Consider the following 10,000-nt stretch of genomic DNA (forward strand, 5'->3'; position numbering starts at 1 on the left):
TTTCGGTCGATGTAACCTCCGACCTTCTTGTGGGCACATGGCGCAATGGTTATAGCACTTTGAAAAATAAATTGTACAAAAATGATATTCTCCTGAAGGTTGAAGGTTCAATCGTCAGAGTGGGCAACCGAGAAATACAATTGCGAGTTACTTAAGACCTCTATTCAGTTATGGCTGACGGAACAAGAACACGCTACACGCGTGAAGTAAATAAAGGGTTTCGCCCGAAATTTCGTTCAAATTCCCGAGTCGCCAGAAAAATTCCCGAGTTCGACAAGATACACCGAAAGGTCGGAGGTTACATCGATCGAAACGTGGTGAAAATCACACTCAAAACGAAAACAGTAGTCCTATGACTAATACGAATAACCAATCCTCATCTAAAACATTCAGAAACGTCAATTGACTATTTCTTTTGGCCGTTTCTAACGAGCAAAATTCTACATAAAAATAGTGTTATTTTACTCGCACTCCTTATTTATTATTGAGGAAAATCTCACCCTCTCTCTCCATTTATATCTTTCGCTCTAATGTCTATTTCTTACAGCCTCTTCTTCCCATATCATAAATTAATGTAATCTAAATAAAATTCCGTGCTAAAACCACTTAGAACAATTGAATAGACGTAGAATATTTTAAACTTGATATTTCTGGACTGCCTCCCTCATAACCGTTGTTCACTGTTTGTACATACCTTGTTCTTATAATAAAGTGCCGTTACATAAACAGCCCGTGGCTACATCAAATTCGATGGTAGACGATCTATTAGTTTATACTCTATAGGTTCTTTAAGGCTTCAGGATAAATATACGGGCATACATGAAATAAGTTTGTATTTATTTTTGATATAATAGAAAATAAATAGCATATCTATAGATCTATAAAAATGAATGTGTCTGTGTAGATTTTCCAACGCAATAACACTGCCAATTTTCAGTCTACAGACGCGAAATTTGACATACAGGGTACTGAGATGTTTGAGAATCTTTGTAATTCGTTTTGAGACAGAAATTTGGCCGTTAAGGGGTCAAAGTTCAACGATTTGCCCTTTGAGAACTCTACCAAACTCCTCCGAGAATTTTGGGTCTGAACACTTGAAATTTTAGATATAGGTTCTTTGACATGGATCTAACTTAATAACTTGCTTTGAGCCGAAAACAAGAAATGTTAATGGGTTATAGTAGGGGTCAACGTTAAAAAAAATGACCTTTGCGGTTTCTACCGAATTACTCAGACACTTTCGAGTCTACAAATTTAAAATTTTACATAAAGGGTATTCAGAGATAGGGCAAGCTCCTTAATCAGTTTGGGTCGAAAATGTTTAGTACCTATATATAAATGTATGTATGTATGTTTGCATGTCTGTTCAACACTTTCGACAGAGGCGAAAGATTTTCTCAAGAGCAGTATAGTTTTGAAGTTCGACCTTTAAGACGACCAATATCGAAAAATTGGCTAAAACATTAATATCTTCACCTTAAACTGGACAGTTTTCTACAAGGGCGGGGATCGCTTTTTTCGCCGATATTTTGGAAAGTCATCCTCTTCTTTCGATTGTCTAGCTTTAATTAAAAAACAAATGTCACTTCCGGTTTAGCGGTGGTCGTAACAGCATAGACGTCAGAGGTTTTTGCCGTTCTTGTCCCCTTTGCGAGACGGGTTCGAGCCCGTCTTCCTACTACCTCTTTTTTTTTTTTTTGCTAAACATACACAACCAAACACCCAGGCAACGCCGGGCTGAAATGCTAGTATTCTATATGTCTATAAAAGTTTTAGTGTCGGTGTGTACTTTTCCCTGCGCAATAACTCGGTCAATTTTCAGTCTACAGACTCGAAATTTATGATACAGAGTATTGAGATTTGGGGAAATATTTGTAATCCATTTTCGGCCAGAAATTTGGCCGTTGAGGGGTAAAAGTTCAACGATATATCCATTGAGAACTCTACCAAACTCCTTCGACAATTTTGGGTATAAACAATTTAAATTTTAGATATAGGTTCCTTGGTCATGGATCGAACTTAATAACGGTCTTTGAACCCAAAACAATAAATGTTACGGGGTCATAATAGGGATTCAATTTTTAAAAAAAATTGACCTCTCCGGTATCTACCAAAGTACTCAGGCAATTTCTGCTCTAAACATTTGGAATTTTACAGAAAGGGTATTCAGAGATAGTGCAAGTTATTTCATTTGTTTGGGTCGAAAATTTGAGCTTCCAATATATAAATGTATGCATGTATGTTTGCATTTTTACCTAGAACTTTCGACAGAGGCGACGGATTTTCACAAGATCAGTATCGTTTTGAAGTTCGACCCTTCAGACGACAAGTACCGAAAAATTCGCGAAAACATTAATTTCTTCACCCTCAACTGGGCACTTTTGAACAGGGAGGGGTCACTTTTTTCACCGATATTTTCGAAAGTCATTCCGTCTTATCGATTGTTGAGCCTTAATTTAAACCATACGTCACTTCCGCTTTGGCGGTCATCGTATCAGCGAAGACGTCACGTTTTCCCCCCTATTTTTCCTCCTTTGTGGTACGGATTCGAGCCTGCCTTCCTGCTACCACTTTGTTTTTTGTTTTGTTTTTACTCAACATACACATCCAAACACCCGGGCAACGCCGGGCACCCATGCTAGTATTAAAAAAAAAAGCATTTCAAATTATTTTAGTTTGGAATGGTAGAGAAGAAACGTAGAAGGTACGTAAACAAGCGTATATATTTGCAGAAAACACAGAAGCAATGGGTTTCAGATACTGATGGGATGATTCCGATATAATTACCGATTTTGATTCCTTATAAATATTTAAATACTAGCAGAGGGTTCCCGGCGTTGCTCGGGTGTTTGGAGGTGTATGCTGTGCAAAAAAAGCAAAAAAAACAAAAAAAATGGTTAATTTTTAAAAATTTGACCCCTATTATGACCCCTTAAAATTTATAGTTTCGGGCTCAAATCACTTTATTAAATTAGATCCAGGTTCAAGGAATCTATATCTACAATTTCAAGTGTCTAGACCCAAAATTGTCGGAGGAGTTTGGTAGAGTTCTTAATGGTCAAATCGTTGAAATTTGACCCCTTAACAGCCAAATTTCTGGCTGACACCCGTCACATCGATTTTCCCAAATCTCAGTACCCGGTATTTCAAATTTCTAGTCTATAGACTAAAAATTGACAGAGTTATTGCGTAGGGAAATGTACACAGACAGACACACACACAGACACACAGACACGTTCACTTTTATAGATATATAGATTTAATTAGATAGTTGTAATTCTTTTTCGATTAAAAGCAAACATGTTAAACATGAAAATATTTCCTTAAACGTTAAAATACATTTATGTGGGATAGTATTTTGAATTTAGTTTTACGGGTGGTCTGAAATCAATACATATTCATTATTTAAACATTACTACCAACGATAGAAGAATTTTTTTAAACAAAATCAAAAAGAAACGATTGCAATATCGTGTTTTGCATCAGAAAATTGGTGCACATTTTACAGATTCCGTACAGATTCCTATTACTCGTCCTGAAACTAGTTGCAAGAGATTCCTTCTAAATAACGCCGAATATTAAAAAGATAACACGAGGCAGAACTACAAAATTATTTTGGCCTGTAATGGTAGAAAATCTAAGAAAAGTAAAGAAGCTAGCGTAAATAAGAGGATATATTTGCAGAGAAAGTACAAAATAATTGGTTGTAAGAGATTGCTGCTAAATTGGATCGAATGACTGTCTATTATCACAGTTATCGCTATACATAGTGTCGGAGAAAAGCCTATGTAGCTAAGAAAATAACAGACCACGATAAAAATGAAACACGCTAAATACACAAGACTAACTGCCAAAATTACAGCAAAAGTTTTGAATGAAAACACAAAATGACAAGATGTTAAATCGATGAATTAAATATGCAGAAAAACCATACACAAACGAGACAGAAAAATATAGACACTCATAGAAATAGTTTATTTCAATAAACATCATTAAAAAAAGCAAAATAAAAATAAATGCTCCCAAATTAAATTACTAAAACTTGGTTCACTTTCTCTTTACTGTTTCTAATGCTAGGCCCCTTCTAGGCATGAAATTGATCACTTGACGAATATCATCTTGAGGAATATTTTGACATGTTTGACGCAATAATATTAAATGTTCCGGATTAGAAGATGACTTGGTTTTCGTTTTGCAAGGATTCGCTTTCATGTGTCCCGATAGTTCTTAGTTGGGTCACATCCAGGGACGTACTTGGCCACGGAATTTATTAATCCCATTATGGTTCAACCAACAAAGTGTCAAGGAGCTCCGCTTATAAATAGAGAGTTAAATGTAACCACTTGGAAATATTGGTGTAAGTTTTTTACTGTGTAGAAAAATATTACAAATAATAAAAGAGAAAATAGTGAAAACTATAAACGCCAAGGTAAATAAAAAATACAGAGTGCGAGAAAAGATAAGCAGAATATAATAAAAAGAAAAAGGGGAATAAAAGCAAGGGACACGAATTAAATAAAATAGAGAGAATAGAAATTTTAAGGAGAAAAAATAAACAAAACAAATGTTTTGTGAAATGTTCTTTTAAATACTGTTATAACATTTATGCTATTAATTGCATCAAGAATATAGAATTCTAGAAATAAAATAAAAATTAGATAACATGTCTTAAAATTTTTTATATTTATCAAATAAAAATTGAATTTTTGTATGAATATATAGTTGATTTCTGTAAATAAAATACTGGCGTGTGGGCCCGTCGTTGCCCAGGTGGTTGGAGGCGTGTGTGTGTGTGTGTTGAGGAAGAAAAAGGAGTACTAAGCAGGCCGAAACCCGTATTGCGCCAGAGGACAAAGAGGTAAAAAAAAGAACGGTTTATCGATGAGACTACCACGATTGTGACGCTACGGGTGGTCAAAATAACGTGTTTTATCCGACGTCGTTAACGCAATGTTTGAAGGAGTTGCAAAAGTGTCAGCGAAAAAACGACCCTCCTCGTAGAAAACTGTCCAATAAAGGATAAAGGAATTTGTTCTTGGATACTTTTTCGATATTTGTCATCCGAAGGTTCGTTCTTATAAAAAATGCCGACTTCGTGAAAATCCGTACGAAAGATTTGAGCAAACATACATACATACATTTAAACAGACAGGTGATTATATATATAATATATATATATATATATATATATATATATATATAATAGACTAGCCTCGTTGCCCGGGTGTTGGTAAGAGCGTGATGAGCAAAAAAAAAAAAAAAGTAATAAGAAGGCAGACAGGCTTGAACCTGTAACGCGAAGGAGGAAAATACCTTGAAACGCCTTTGCATCGCCAAACCGTAAGTGACCTTGGGTTAAATTAAGGCTAGACAATCGAAAAGACGTGATGACTTTCGAAAGTATCGCCGAAAAAGGCAACCCCTCCCTGTACCAAACTGCCGAGTTGACAGTGAAAGAAGCAATGTATTTAGTAAATTTTACGATACTTGTCGTCCAAGGGGTCGAGTTTTAAAACGATACGGACCTCGTGAAAATCCGTCGCATCTATCGAAAGTTTTAGGCAGACATACATATATGCATGAATACATACATTAAAATAGACAGGTGAGATTTATATAATAGACTAGAATGTGTGGCCGGCGTTTCCCAAGTGTTTGGAGGTGTGGGTTGAGCAAAAAAAAAAAAAAAAGTTGGAGTAGGAAGGTAGGCTCGAACCCGTGATTTTCGATACTTATCTGATGAATTTGTGTATAACACATACGTAAGAATACTGGCAGACATATTAATTAGCTGTGTGTGAAATTCGCAAAAGACAGGCTCCACTGTTTTGGTACCCATGAGAAAGGAACTATCTCTCTCACACACACAACGTAACTTTTCTATAACAGTACGGATAGAGATTTAAAGGTTACGAGGGTTTTGGAAGCATAAAAAACGATACTAGTTTTTGTATTTAATATTTTTATTGTTATTTTTTTATATTTCAAGCGGACCTCCGCTCTTGGTCACAAAAAAAGTATTGAAATAAAAAAAAAAAAGAAAACCGTTGAAAGAACTGGAAATTTGTAGTGTGGGCAATGTTCATTCCCAGCAATCCTGTTCGAAAAAGTTCACGTGAATTATTTTAGCCATTTGTAGGAGAAGATTGTGTTTTTTTATAGTTTTTTTAATGTTGCAACGTAAAAGCGTTTAATTCAAACCGCAAAAAAATGAGACCCAATTGATTTACGCATGTATAATGGAATTGAAATGAAATTGTTAAACGGTCAAAATAATGTAATTAATAGTTATGAATCATGATAATAAAAATAAAACTACTGAAGAGGGCAGAGTTAGAGACAATGTCGGCTTTTTTTAATGGTGAGTAAAGTCCGTCTCTTCCTCAATAACGATTGCACACAGGATAGGGATGAACATAAATAAATAAATAATAATAATAACAACATCAATAAAATTAATATTAGTTAATAATTACATGAGAATACAAATAGTCTCGGTCCTGAAGGAAAAGTGTCTCAGTCCCGACATAACACAGTAGGGATAGAGATATAGATATCATTTTGGCACGTTAAATAAATATACGAACTGACAGACAAGACTTCTTTTAGACTCGTTTGGACGCATCAATTGTTTACATCATACGTATATGCAAACAGGTGCGTTTGATTGAAGTAAAAAAGAAAAACAAACCAGAAAATAATTTTCAGCTTAATGTTTTGTTCGTTGTTTCCTATTGGACGCCATTTGAAAAGGCACAAAGGTACTCATTTGCACTAGCGGATAACAAAATGGCCTGCCTATTAGAGTTATTACTTATTTATTTTATGGAGCAAAGATTAGGTCAGCAAGTGCTGACCGGCGATAAGAAAACGGCAATAGCAAAATTCTTTAGAAAACGAAAACTGGGAATTGAGGTTCATTGCATTTGAATAAAAGCAAATTGCAATGGGAGATAAAAAAATAGTTTATTTGGTTTGTCGAAATATTTCTCCAGTCTTTTTCAGTCTCTCATCCTGGCCCGCTCTATCTCTTATTTTATCTTATAGCATACTTTCCCTCTCTCCACACACACACACACGTGTGTGTGTGTGTGTGTGTGTGTGTGTGTGTGTGTGTGTGTGTGTGGATGTGTGTGTACGTGAGGGAATGACCATAAAACTAACATTTAATTAAGAAGGAAAAGATTCATGCATCAAAACATTGAACAACTATAGAAACCAGTTAATTATCGAAAATGTTCAAATTATTAGTCAGTGTGACACCGTTCAGTGATGGACTCAAAAATGTTCCTACTCAGTTCACTTGATATGTTGACCCATTTTCTTTCAATGGTTGCTTTCAGCTTGTTCATTGTAGCTAGTGTTGTGGTGTGAATCCTGTGTTTAACATGCCTCAACTCATCCACCCCCGCCCAATTAAAGAGAAAAATTCATAGGGGGGGGGGTCAAATCCGGTGAGCGTTGACAGTGCTCGATATTTTCTTTTCTGTTTTTGCAATATTTTGGAACACTAATGGGGTATGATCCCACACAGTCGGACGATTCTATTTATAATCGATGCTGCTAAGAAGTGACGAATCAAATTAATTCACGTTCTGCTACAAACCAATCAGAAACCAGAATTGCTTCATAAATATTAAACCTTTTCTGGAGCAATTTCACATGTTCTTTCCCGGGTTTCGACACGGTAAGAATATTTTGTTCTGTGGAACTGTCTACTACAACCAAGTCACCTCCCACGACTTGTGTGTAACAGCGAACCATCTGAAACTGTTCTGAAACTCAAAATGGCTTACACTTCTAGATCTGTCCTAACTATCTGTCTCGCAGGTAACTATCAAGATATGCTTTTACGTCATGATGATAGTCGGGAAATGCTCCATTTTGTTGGAAGTGGCATTCTTTATTCCTAAACACCTCTCGGGAACGTGACATAGCGTATTCATGTAGCAAGTTTATATAATTAAAAGAGTGTGTACATTTTATTAGGAAACCATATATATGTGTCTTGTTTTGTAAAAATATGTATTTTAAGGTATATTTCACGCTTTCTGTATACCAATCCTTTTTGTTTAGAAGTTCAATGTATATTCAATATAACAGATCACATATAAAAAAAACAACAGTATAGTATAGTACATTTCAAGATCTAATTATTTATTTTTGATGCAAAACAGCTCCTCCAGCATATTAAAATGTCGGTATATCTGTTGCAGATACATTTCATAAGGTAATAAACAGTTATTTTGTTAATATCGTCTATATTCGAATATACTCTTAAGAATAATTAGAAATTTTTTTGCGGAGGAAGAAAAATGCGCGACAATAGTATGCTGCAAGAAGGAAACAGTTCATTAAAGACTCAACATCGTGTTTTTCTGGCGGCCATCTTTTATTAACAAGAGGTTGAGGAACACTTTTGCTCGAGAAATATATAGTTGGATCTGTGAATGTAACTATACTGTTATTCTATATATAATTTTTAAAATATAATTATCCACTGACACGCGTTTCGTCGTCCACGACTCATCAGAGTGGTTGAATCTAGCGAGATTCGAAAGCGGCACCTCGTGATAAGAAACCTAAACCTCTACCACGGTGCTAAACACATGAAATTATAGATATAGATTACTCGGAGAGGGATCTAACTTAATAACTTTATTTGAGCCCTAAACAATAAAGTTTAAGGGGTCATAATAGGGGTCAAAGTAAAAACGATTTACCTTTTTTTGTTTGTTTTTGTTTTTTTTTTCTCAGCATACACCTAAAAACACCCGGGAAACGCCAGGCACCCATGCTAGTATATATATATATATATATATATATATATATATATATATATATATATATATATACATATACATACATACATATATATAACATTAATTTTCTTTTCACTTCTGAATACCATGGCCACAGTTTTGTAGTGTTTTCAATTTTCTGGTTATTTTATTATCCTTCTATAGTGATGTGTTTGTCTTAACCTTATTATATCAATGCCCACCTGTTCTGTTAAATAGGGTGTTTGGTTTCCTTCGTGCTGAATCCATTGTAATAATAAAAACTATTTCAAGTGTTATATCCAGAATTGACGGAGGAGTTTGGTAGAGCCTGCAAAGACCAACTCTTTCAACTGTTCGTTTAGAAACTGATTAAAACGCTTGCTGCATGTCTGAAGACTCTTTATGTAAAATTCCAAATGCTTTGATCTAAAATTGGCTGAATAGTTTTCTAGAGATCGCAAAAGGTAAAATCTGTTTAGCTTTAATCATTTGTCAGCCAAAATTCTGACAAAAATCGGATTTAAAAGAGTATCCCTATCTCAATACCCCTTATGTCAAATCGCGAGTCTGTAAAGTAGTTCGGTAGTTAAATACACACACACACACTTAACTGCGGCAATTTAACTTTTATAGATATATAGATTATGTCTATAGTCAAGCGGAACGCTATCAAAATCAGTGAGAATTTAACAAAAAAAACTTCCAACATTCTGACGATGACACCACTTTCTGATCGTGATTCAAGTTATGCTATTTACATATGATCCTGATCTCTTTATACAGGAAAACGACCAACATCTTTTCATTATTAAATTCAATCAATTTATCACACTTCGCCTATTTATTTGTGGTGACTGCCCACTAACCGTAAGACAGGACGGTCGCCGTAATGGCCATTGGCCATAGATCAAGTGAGCCGTATAATGAACATGTTTCAAATTGACATTGTCCGACCTGGGGAATAATTTTACTCCAGACAATCGATGAGCAAGTTGATTAGAAAATGTTGGAAAAGTTTTAGTGTGGCAGTTATATTGCGTTGTTTCAATTCAAGCTAGTGGAGAAACCCGTTTCAGTTTTTCATCCTCTGGTAGATTGTACTCTAACGTGTCTCGGTTCCATATTAGTTTTGGCTAATTTACTCTCATGTTAATTGGAGGATTAAATGTGTTGTGTAGTACGATTAGTACGAGATAGTCTTACTAAATTAACTGACT

This window comes from Euprymna scolopes, chromosome 41, assembly GCF_053919585.1.
Source record: "Euprymna scolopes isolate OS-2025 chromosome 41, ASM5391958v1, whole genome shotgun sequence".
Taxonomy (NCBI): domain Eukaryota; kingdom Metazoa; phylum Mollusca; class Cephalopoda; order Sepiida; family Sepiolidae; genus Euprymna; species Euprymna scolopes.